The sequence below is a fragment of the Diabrotica virgifera genome, chromosome 7 (assembly GCF_917563875.1).
Source record: "Diabrotica virgifera virgifera chromosome 7, PGI_DIABVI_V3a".
In the NCBI taxonomy this organism is placed as follows: Eukaryota; Metazoa; Arthropoda; class Insecta; order Coleoptera; family Chrysomelidae; genus Diabrotica; species Diabrotica virgifera.
Genome location: NC_065449.1, coordinates 227,942,937 through 227,953,376, shown reverse-complemented (window position 1 = coordinate 227,953,376; position 10,440 = coordinate 227,942,937).

Genomic DNA, 10,440 nt, shown 5'->3' with positions numbered 1-10,440 from the left:
GGTAAGATCAAAAACAAAAGTCGAGGACATAACAACAAAAGTTGCCAAACTTAAATGGAGCTTTGCAGGCCACACTGTGTTACGTTTCAAAATCGTACTACGACACTCCACCCTGTATGTCCATCACACACAACATTGATAGTTGTAAATTAATAATTAATTATTTCATACCTATGGTGTCACCTTGAGGTCAAAAACCCAGAACGCAAGTGTTGTCAACTATAATTCCTACCTCTGGTGTGGATCTATTTCGTTAATTAGAAAACAGATGGACTTTTGGCATTGTTTGTAGTACCTTTACGGTGTTGACTTATTGTATTTATTGTCTTTTTGTTATTGTCTTACTAAGGGATGAAGGAATTCTCGCGGAGCGTGTTTTCCATAATTTCCCATTATCTTAGTAATGTTGGAAATAGTAGGGTAGTTTAGTATAAAGTATAAATAGGAATAGTACTGTGTCATGTGAGAATGCCGTAGATGGGGTGTTCTGCGGGTATTCTAGGTTGTTGTAGATGCTTGGCAACGTCGTAGAAGTTTGACACTTTTGGTGGAACGAAGGAAAGTGGAAAGTATGGTCTTTTATTTTGTGTACGGCGCTCGGAAAAGAGGTGTTCTCTTCACCAGTTGGTGGTTTTAAAGGCCGTAGCATATCTAGAAGGGTGGTGAATGTGGTTGGACCAAACCCTTCTTCAATTTTTTTGGATCAAAAGAGACTAATTATAGAAAAACCTCGAGATAATCTGAATTGTGGCATTATTTTGAGGTTTTTATTTTGGGGGTAAACAGATTTCCCGTATACTTTTATCTCTGATGAGAGATTTTTGCAAACATATTGCATATTTTGCTGTAGTACCGTATTGGAGTTTTTGTGAATGGTATCTAGTTTCCCGGATTCGCTTGCATGTGGTTCCATTAAGGTTCTGGATGAACCATGCGGCGTAGATGGACCTTTCCAGTGGAACGGGTTAATTGGTAACTTATTCAGTTATTTCTATAGAATTTTTAGGAGTCCCGTGGGAGCGTAATGACCTTAGTTGGGGACAATTATTGGAGAAGTGTAAATAACTATTTTAATTTATATTGCTTATTGACCTGGGAGGTAAGTCTTTAACGTTTTTTTTGATTTGTGGAAAAATACAGTAAAACATTTATTTCAATATAACAAGCTAAATATCATGAGCAAGCCATTCCGAATTTTTTGCCGCGTAAATATCTGTTGTAGTCGACTACAAAAACGATAGACCTGACCACAGTATATAGGTTTATACAACAATTTCGTATAAGCAAAAAAACTGTGGACCTGACCACAGTATATAGGTTTATACAACAATTTCGTATAAGCAAAAAAACTGTGACCTGACTATCTCACATTTCTATGTAAAAAGTATCATAACATCGGCAGGTAATCGTTTGTAAAACGTTATGCTTGTGAAAAAGGGTGATTAGTTATATTTTGTTCAATTTATATAAGTTTTCTTTTTAAGTTTTAATTTGAAATAGCCGTAACTTGCTCAGATAATACATATATACAGGGTAATAAAGCGAGCTATGTGTATAAATTTATTTTGACAATCTGAAATATAATTTGAATATGTGTAATGGGAAATGAAAGGTCTATCTCGAATTTATTATTTATGATTTTAAATACAAAATTACTTACATGTGCCTAGGTCTATTTGATTGATTTTTTTTGTAATTATTCATTTACTGGTTATTTGATTTAACTGATTGTGTTATATAATTACTTGTATAAATAAAAGCAGCATAGGAGAGTCAATCATATATTTTCGTAGTCAATCAATTATTTTTTTTCCTTTTCTTCTTTAGGTAATAATATATTTAAGTATTGTGGTATATTGTTGTTTTATTTATTTTGATGTACTTGTGTTTAATAGCGTGACGTTTATAGCTTATGATCATTTAGGTATATTCTTCCTCTTGTCGGTTCAGAAGGAAGATCACTGTTGCCTAGGGGTTGTACCGTCGAGGAATCGACTGGCGCCCGTATTTTATGGTTTTCTTGAGGTCGTCTTAAGGCCCACGACCCATCCCGCTGCCTGACAAGGTAATAGCTGGCCGGTCACTCCCCTTGTTACCCCATCCTGTGCGTTAGCTGAGGAGTGGGGGTAGCAACTGTTAGACAAAAAGACCAACGTTGGAATGCCACGATACAACCAAAGAATACTCCATCCAATTGGAGTAGGATGGAGTATTCTTTGATACAACATTGGAGACCTTACCAAAGTAAACGACCGAGAGGAAGACCACAGATGAGATGGGTTGATGATATTAAAAGAGTAGCCGGAACGAATTGGAAATATGTTGCTCAGGATAGAGACCGATGGAAGGAGTTGGGAGAGGCCTATGTCCAAACGTGGACGATAGAAGGCTAAGAAGAAGAAGAAGAGATAAACACCAATAAAGGTTTAATTCTTATATCTAAAAACTACTTCCAAGCTTCTTAGCAGAATTTTAGCAATTATTATTCTATAATTTTAATATAATATTAATCTATATTAACTTATTTATTTAATAATGCACCAAAAAACTGCTAACATTCCTTATTTCTGTTCAGTGGCGTGCGGACAATCCAGGTTCTCCGTTTGGATAAAAATTCTTAGAAAATTTATATAGACTGATCTTTCTGGTTATTGTCCTGAATCGACAGGCTAGTCATTAGTACCCAGTTTTTGCTACCACATGGCGAGAAAAGCCAAAATTCATGAAAAAGTGACATTCCTTGTTTTTCCCCGGTACTCTTCAGGTATTAACTTTTAATTATAAATTATTAAAGGTATTGAATAAATACTCATTTTAAAATTAATCGATACTTATTTACCACATTGGAACGACCCAATTATTAATCACAAGAAAAATCCAGGTCCGGATTAGCAAAAAAACATAAAGTAATTGTGACCTTGAACCAACACCCTGTATACTGACATTTTCAAAATTTGTTTGCTAATTTGAAAAGACCACAAAAATTTGAGTTTATCGGTTTACTTTAATTTTTTGTGAAGGAAATTTAATTACTTTAATTTTGAAATTAAATATATTGATACCTTTAAGAACACTGAAATTAAAAAGCAGATTTTTAAAGCACTTTTAACAATAAATTATTATAAAGTTATTAAATAAATACCCATTTTAAAAATAATCAGTACTTATTTACGACATTCGAACGGCCCACATACAAATCACAACAAAAATCCAGGTCCGGATTAACAAAACAATATCAAGTAAGTGTAACCTTGAAACAACACCCTGTATATTGAAATTTTCAAAATCCGTTTGCACATAGGTATGAACAGAGCACTTTAATCGTTCGCTTCAATTTTTGGGCAGACAATTTAATAAATTTAATTTTGAAATTATGTCGAAATTTTTAAGAACTCTGGGAACTCATAATAAAAATTTCGATATAATTTCAAAAGTAATGTCATTAAAAATTGTCTGCACAAAAAATTAAAGCGGGACATTAAACTTAGTTTTTCGTCCCCTCTTCAGTTGTGCAAACGTATTTTAAAAGTATTATTTCAATATACAGGGTGTTTTTCAAGGTCACATTTACTTTGTATTTTGTTGTTAATACGGACCTGGATTTTTCTTGTGATTAGTAAGTGAGTCCTTCTAACGCAGTAAACAATGTTGTTCTGAAGCTATTTTCTTGTGGCATTTTTACAATTTTAACTATTTATAATGGGAAATAAGCCACAATATTATTAAAAAATGATTTTTATTAACGTTTCGACGCCCAAATCGGGTGCCGTTGTCAAAATACAAAATACTACTAACATAAACAAAAATGTTGTTGCTTAGTAAAAAAATTCTTCTAATAATTTATTTAATTTGACTCATTTATATCGGCAATTCAGATACATATTACATTTTAAAGTAGAAGACTTTAAAATGATATTGCCAATATTTATGAGTTGCGTTCCTGGGACGACTTTACTGAAAGATAGTTCATTCGATTACATGAAATCAATCCCAACTCAAGAATATCCGTCACAAAAAAAAATCATAGCATGTGATCTGTCTTTAAAAAGACAACCACATGCAACGGTGACATTAAAATTCTCGCGTTAGAGATCTCATAGTAAATAATAACTGATTATTTTTAAAATTAGTATTTATTTATTAACTTGAGTGATTTATTATTAAAAGTGCTTTAAAAACCTGGTTATTAATTTCAGGGTTCTTAAAAATTTGAATATATTTAATTTCAAAATTAAAGTTAATAAATTTTTGCACAAAATTCAAAGTGAACCGATAAACTCGGATTTTTGTGGTTTTTTCAAATGTGCAAACAAATTTTGAAAATGTCAATATACAGGGTGTTATTTCAAGGTCACAATTACTTTATGTTTTTTTGTTAATCCGGACCTGGATTTTTCTTGTGATTAATAATTGGGTCTTTCCAATGTGGTAAATAAGTCTTAATTCATTTTAAAATGAGTATTTATTCAATAACTTTAATAACTTATAATTAAAAGTTAATAATACCTGCTTTTTAATGTTGAGTTCTTAAAAAATTCAATATAATTTCAAAATTAAAGTCAAAAAATTGTCTGGCCGAAAAATCGAGGTAAACCATTAGACTTAGTTTTTTGTGCTCTTTTCAAATATGCAAACAGTTTTCAAAATTTCAATATACAGGGTGTTGTTTTAAGGTTACAATTACTTTATAATTTTTTGTTAATCCGGACCTTGATTTTTCTTGTGATTAGTATGTCGGTCATTTGGGTTTTGAATGAGACATATGTGTACCAAATATTAAAAAAATATACAGGGTGGTCCTAAAGTTATGGCTTAGGAAAGAAATGAGCAAAATCGATAAAACACCCTGTAACTCGGATATAAAAGTCGATAGGGCAAAAAATTTAGTGTACCTACCTAGAACGGATTCGGTGACCTCTATTCACCATTAAAGTATTTCCGTTTCCCAATGAAACAACCTGTATAAGAAAAAGTTTAGAATTCTACATCCCTTCATTTTACAAGAATGGAGGGGAATACCCTCCTCTCGAAGGTGAAAAATATACATTCAAAATAAGTCCTGAATTGGATAAAATGACTAATTCTAAGCAACTTTTGTTCTATAGAGTTTTCTAAGTCAATACTTTTCGATTTATTTGCAAGTGAATATGTTCATTTTTAACACAAAAAAAATATGTTTTTGGACGGTTTTTCGGAGATAACTCAAAAAGTAAGTATTTCAGCGAAAAAAATATTCTTAGAAAAAATATAGCTTATAAAAAAATGGTGTATGCTTGAGGTCTGTGGACCCAGTAGAACCAGAGTTTTAGCTAATGAAAAGTAAGTTCTTCTTCATCAAATTCCAAATCGAATATTTCAATGTGAAATAACCCAAAAACGGAGCACTTTTCGGGGAAAATTCATTTAAATTTTTTTAAAGTGTTTAAAAAAGGTTTATTTTTGTTTTTTAAAAAAACTTGTAACATTAAAAGTAAGTGAGTTACGCTCAAAATATTGTTAGCCCCTTTTATTTTTTGGTAAAAAAATCGCGAAAATCAGCCCCTAATTAGAATCATAAATAAATTTTATCATTACCACTTCACAAGTTACTTTGCTTATGTATTATTTATATGATCTGTAAGTTTCATGGATTCAAAGTGCTTATTTTTGAAAAAAAAACTGTAGTTAAAATGGCTTGAACCAGTAAGTAATAACGAGTTTAGGCAAATTTTGAACAGCCATACCAATTTTGTCTAACAAGAAAACAAAAAAGCAAAAATATTCAGAAAAGCAAAACGTACATTTTCTTACTCTTTAATATTTTTGGTATTACCAATAATTTTAAAAATTCCATTAACAATTCCATTTTTTCAAAATAAAAAAATGTTTTATTTTAAACCCATTTTTTTTTCAAAAACGAGCACTTTGAACCAACGAAACTTACGATGATATAAACAATACATATCTAAGTAAAGTAACTTGTGAAGCGGTAATGATTAATTTTATTTGGAAAGCTAATTATAGGGAGATTTTCGCGATTTTTGTACCAAAAAATAAAAGGGACCAACAATATTTTAAGCGTAACTCACTTATTTTTAATGTTGGAAGTTTTTTTTAAATAAAAATACCTAAACCTTTTTTAAACACTTTAAAAAAGTTGTCATGAATTTTCCCAGAAAAGTGCTCTGTTTTTTGGTTATTTCACATTGAAATATTCGATTTGGAATTTGACTAAGAAGAACCAACTTTTCATTAGCTACAACTTTGCTTCTACTGGGTCTGCAGACCTCACGCGTACACCATTTTTTTCAATTTTTTATAAGCTATATTTTTACTAATAATAATTTTTTTCTTTAGAATACTTACTTTTTGAGTTATCTGCCAAAAACATGTTTTTTTTTTGTTAAAAATGAACATATTCACTCGCAAATAACTCGAAAAGTATTCACTTCGTGAAAAAACTCTATAGAACAAAAATTGCTTCGAATTAGTCATTTTATCCAATTCCGGGCCTATTTTAAAACTTTATTTTTTCATTCCCGAGAAAATATTTTACACCCCGCATTTCCCAATTTTTGTAAAATGGAGGGGATCTAGAAGTGTAAACTTTTCTTATATAATAATAGACAATTTCAACTACCTATTCCCAAATTTTCATCCTTCCTTTATTTTTTTGGAGGTTTTCGTAAAATTTTGTGTTCCCTGGGCCTCGATTTTTGACCCTTCGCTTCGTTATCGAACGTATTCGCTTCGTATACTAAACAGATACGAAACGAATACGTTCAATAACGAAGCGAAGGGTCAAAAATCGAGGCCCCGATCGGGCTATACGCAGACGATATGGTGGTATTCGCTGACAGTTCTGAAGCCCTTTAATGAATATAATCACAAAAGTCATAGATACGGACTTTCACTAAACATTAATAAAACAAAATGTATGAGGATCTCTATAATAATTGTGTGCTTACTTACTTTTGTTTTGATTAATTGGATAATTATAGGATGAAATAAAATTAATAAAACACATGGTTCAAATTGACATCTGAGAGGGGCTGCTCCCTCCTCTTCTCTTTTTTGTCACTTTATTGAATAGGCAATTTCTAGCGAATGCCAGCCATCTAAATGATGTCATCATGACATCTCCCTTCCTAAGATAATAATTCAACATTCGCTAGAAAAGAACATGTCAAGAACTTAGAAGCTATTACAATAATAAACATGTAGACCCATACACATATATACACACATATACAGATAAACAGCTTATACACTATGATTAAAGTTTAGCAGAAAGTTAATTACCAAATTATAAAATCATAAAATACATTGCTTACACATTATAAATTAGGTCGAACAGGAGGTCTAACAATTCGCCCAGATCTTGTTCTAAAAGATGTATGCTCAGAGATTACAGTTGAATTATTTATTTCATGATCTGATAAATCTGTATCACATCTGGAAGAGTGATTAGAACTTACACTTGAATTTAATGAATTTTCAACAGTGTCGCGTATGTGTGTGCTATTTGCAGAAGGTGCATTATCATATTGAAACTGATTGTAACTACATGAAGCTTCACCTGAATTTACATTTTTCAACTCTACTTTTATTAGGTGAGCTCTATTTCTTACTACAACATTATTAGTTCCACATAATCTTATTTTATATGATCTCGGATTAGACAGTTTTTCAACTACTATACCATCTAGCCATTTTTCTTTGTTAGATTCATTAAAATTTTTTACTTTAACTTGATCATTAATTTTTAATACAGGCAATTCTTTAGTATTTTTATCATAGTACTTTTTATATTGATTTTGCCTTTGTGTTAATTCCTTCCGTACATTGTTTTTTACCACTTGTGGTCTCAAATTTGATTTTAATACAGGAAAAGTTGTTCTAACTTTGCGACTATATAGCAATTCAGCAGGACTTGGAACTTTATCTGATATTGGTGTATTCATTAAATCTAATATACACAAATAAGGATCTTTATTAGATTTGAATGCCTTTTTTAACATTGACTTTGCAGTTTGTACAAATCTTTCTACCTGACCATTGGATTGAGGAAAATGGGGACTAGATGTTTTATGAGAAAACCCCCATTCTGCAGCAAAACGACTGAACTCCATAGAAGAAAAGCAAGGCCCGTTATCAGAAAACACAACTGTAGGGATTCCATGTCTGCAAAAAATTTGTTTTAAGAACTGTATTACTCTATTACTAGTTTGTGACGTTAAAGCAGACATTTCCACGAATTTTGAATAATAGTCAACCACTAAAATATAATTTTGTGAATTAAAAACAAATAAATCAATTCCGACTTTATCCCAAGGGAGGTCAGGAATGGTGTGAGGCAGTAAAGGTTCTCTCTGATTACATTTTCTCTCTGATAGGCAAATATTGCAACATTTCACAACATTTTCTATATCTCTTGACATTCCTGGCCAAAAAAAATATTGCCTAGCTAATAATTTTGTTTTCTGTATTCCTTGGTGTGACATATGTAATTTATCCAGGGTTTCTTCCCTTAGATGTTTAGGTACAAGCAATTTATTATTTTTTACAATTATACCTTGAACTACACTTAGTTCATCTTTAAATGGCAAATATTTTTGAAATTCTTGATTTATGTATTTACTATCAGGGAATCCTTCTGTAATTAATTTCATGAGTTGTATTAAATGAGGGTCTTCTGCAGTTTGTTTTTGAAACTCTCTAATTTTACAATTTGAAATTGGGAAACTCTCTGTAATGCTTAGAAGCTGTGATTCAATTTCACTGAATTTATTTTCAAATGTTTCATCATATGATTTTGGAAAAGCCCTACTTAAAGCATCAGCAAAAAACATATCCTTACCTTTCTTATAAACAATAGTAAAACTATATGGTTGTAACATGACAAGCATTCTTTGAAGTCTAGCTGGAGCATCCACTAGAGGTTTGTTAAAAACTCCAACAAGAGGCTTGTGATCCGTCTCGATTGTCACATCAACACGACCAAAAATATACTGGTGAAACTTCAAACAAGCATTAACAATAGACAGCATCTCTTTTTCAATTACTGCATAATTTTTCTGAGTTGGTGTAAAAGCCTTCGAGGCATATGCCACAGGTTTATTATTTTGTAGTAAAACAGAACCACATCCAAACTGACTGGCATCTGTTGAAATCACTACAGGACATTTTACTGAATAAAACTGTAGGATAGGTGCTTCAACTAACAGCTTTTTTAATTTCTGAAAAGCAGTTTCCTGTTGGTTTTCCCAATGAAAAGAAATATTTTTTCTTGTCAGAAGTCTTAATGGCTCTGTAAGCTCAGAAAAGTTAGGTATGAAACGACATAAATAATTTACAACACCTAAGAATCGTTGTACATCTTTTGCAGATCTTGGTCTTTGCATCTTAGTAACAGCTTCAATTTTTTTCTCATCAGGTTCCAGACCCTTTTTAGAAATATTATATCCCATATAATTTACAGAAGCTAACCCGAACTTGCATTTATCTCTATTAAATTTTATATTATTTTTTCTAGCAATATCTAAAACCTGTTTTAATTTTTTATTGTGACCCTCAAGAGTATCAGAATATATTAATAAATCATCAAAATATAACCCTATTTCTACATTTTCAAATAATTGCTGCATTTTCTTTTGAAAAACCTCAGGAGCTGAAGCTATGCCATTTGGCATTCTTAAAAAACGATATCGACCAAATGGGGTATTAAATGTACATAGTTTACTGCTGTTATCATCTAACTGAATATGCCAAAATCCGTTGCTAAGATCCAAGACAGAAAAATGACAAGAACCTTTTAGTCGACTAGAAATATCATCAAGTGTAGGGATATAAAAATGCTCACGCTTAATAACATTGTTAAGATCTTTAGGATCCATACAAATTCTTATATCATTATTAGCTTTTTTATTAACTATTACAAGAGAATTTACCCAATCCGTTGGTTCTGTCACTTTTCTAATTATCTCAAGTCTTTCCAGCTCCTTCAGTTTCTTCATCAGTTTGTCATGCATTGCAAATGGTACCTTTCTAGGTGGATGGACTCTGGGGGCTACTTTCTCATCAATTTTTATGGTATGTTTACCTTTCAAACATCCTACACCCCTAAAAGCATCATCATATTCATGAATTATTTGACTAATACTCTCAATATCATTGTGTAAATTATCATTTATTACATTAATATTATTTTTCTGAATTAAATTTAACATTATACAGGCATCAAGACCAAGTATTGCATCATTATGTGTTTTAACAATATAAAATTTCAATTTAGCTATATTTTCTTTATTTTTGCATTGCCTGACTTTTAAATATACACTTCCTACTGTATTTATTATTTTTCCATTATAATCAGTAATTTTATTGGTGCTACTAGTAAGTTCAGAAGTTTGAATATTTAATTTTTTAAAATAAGTGTATGGCAAAACACAACAGTCTGCT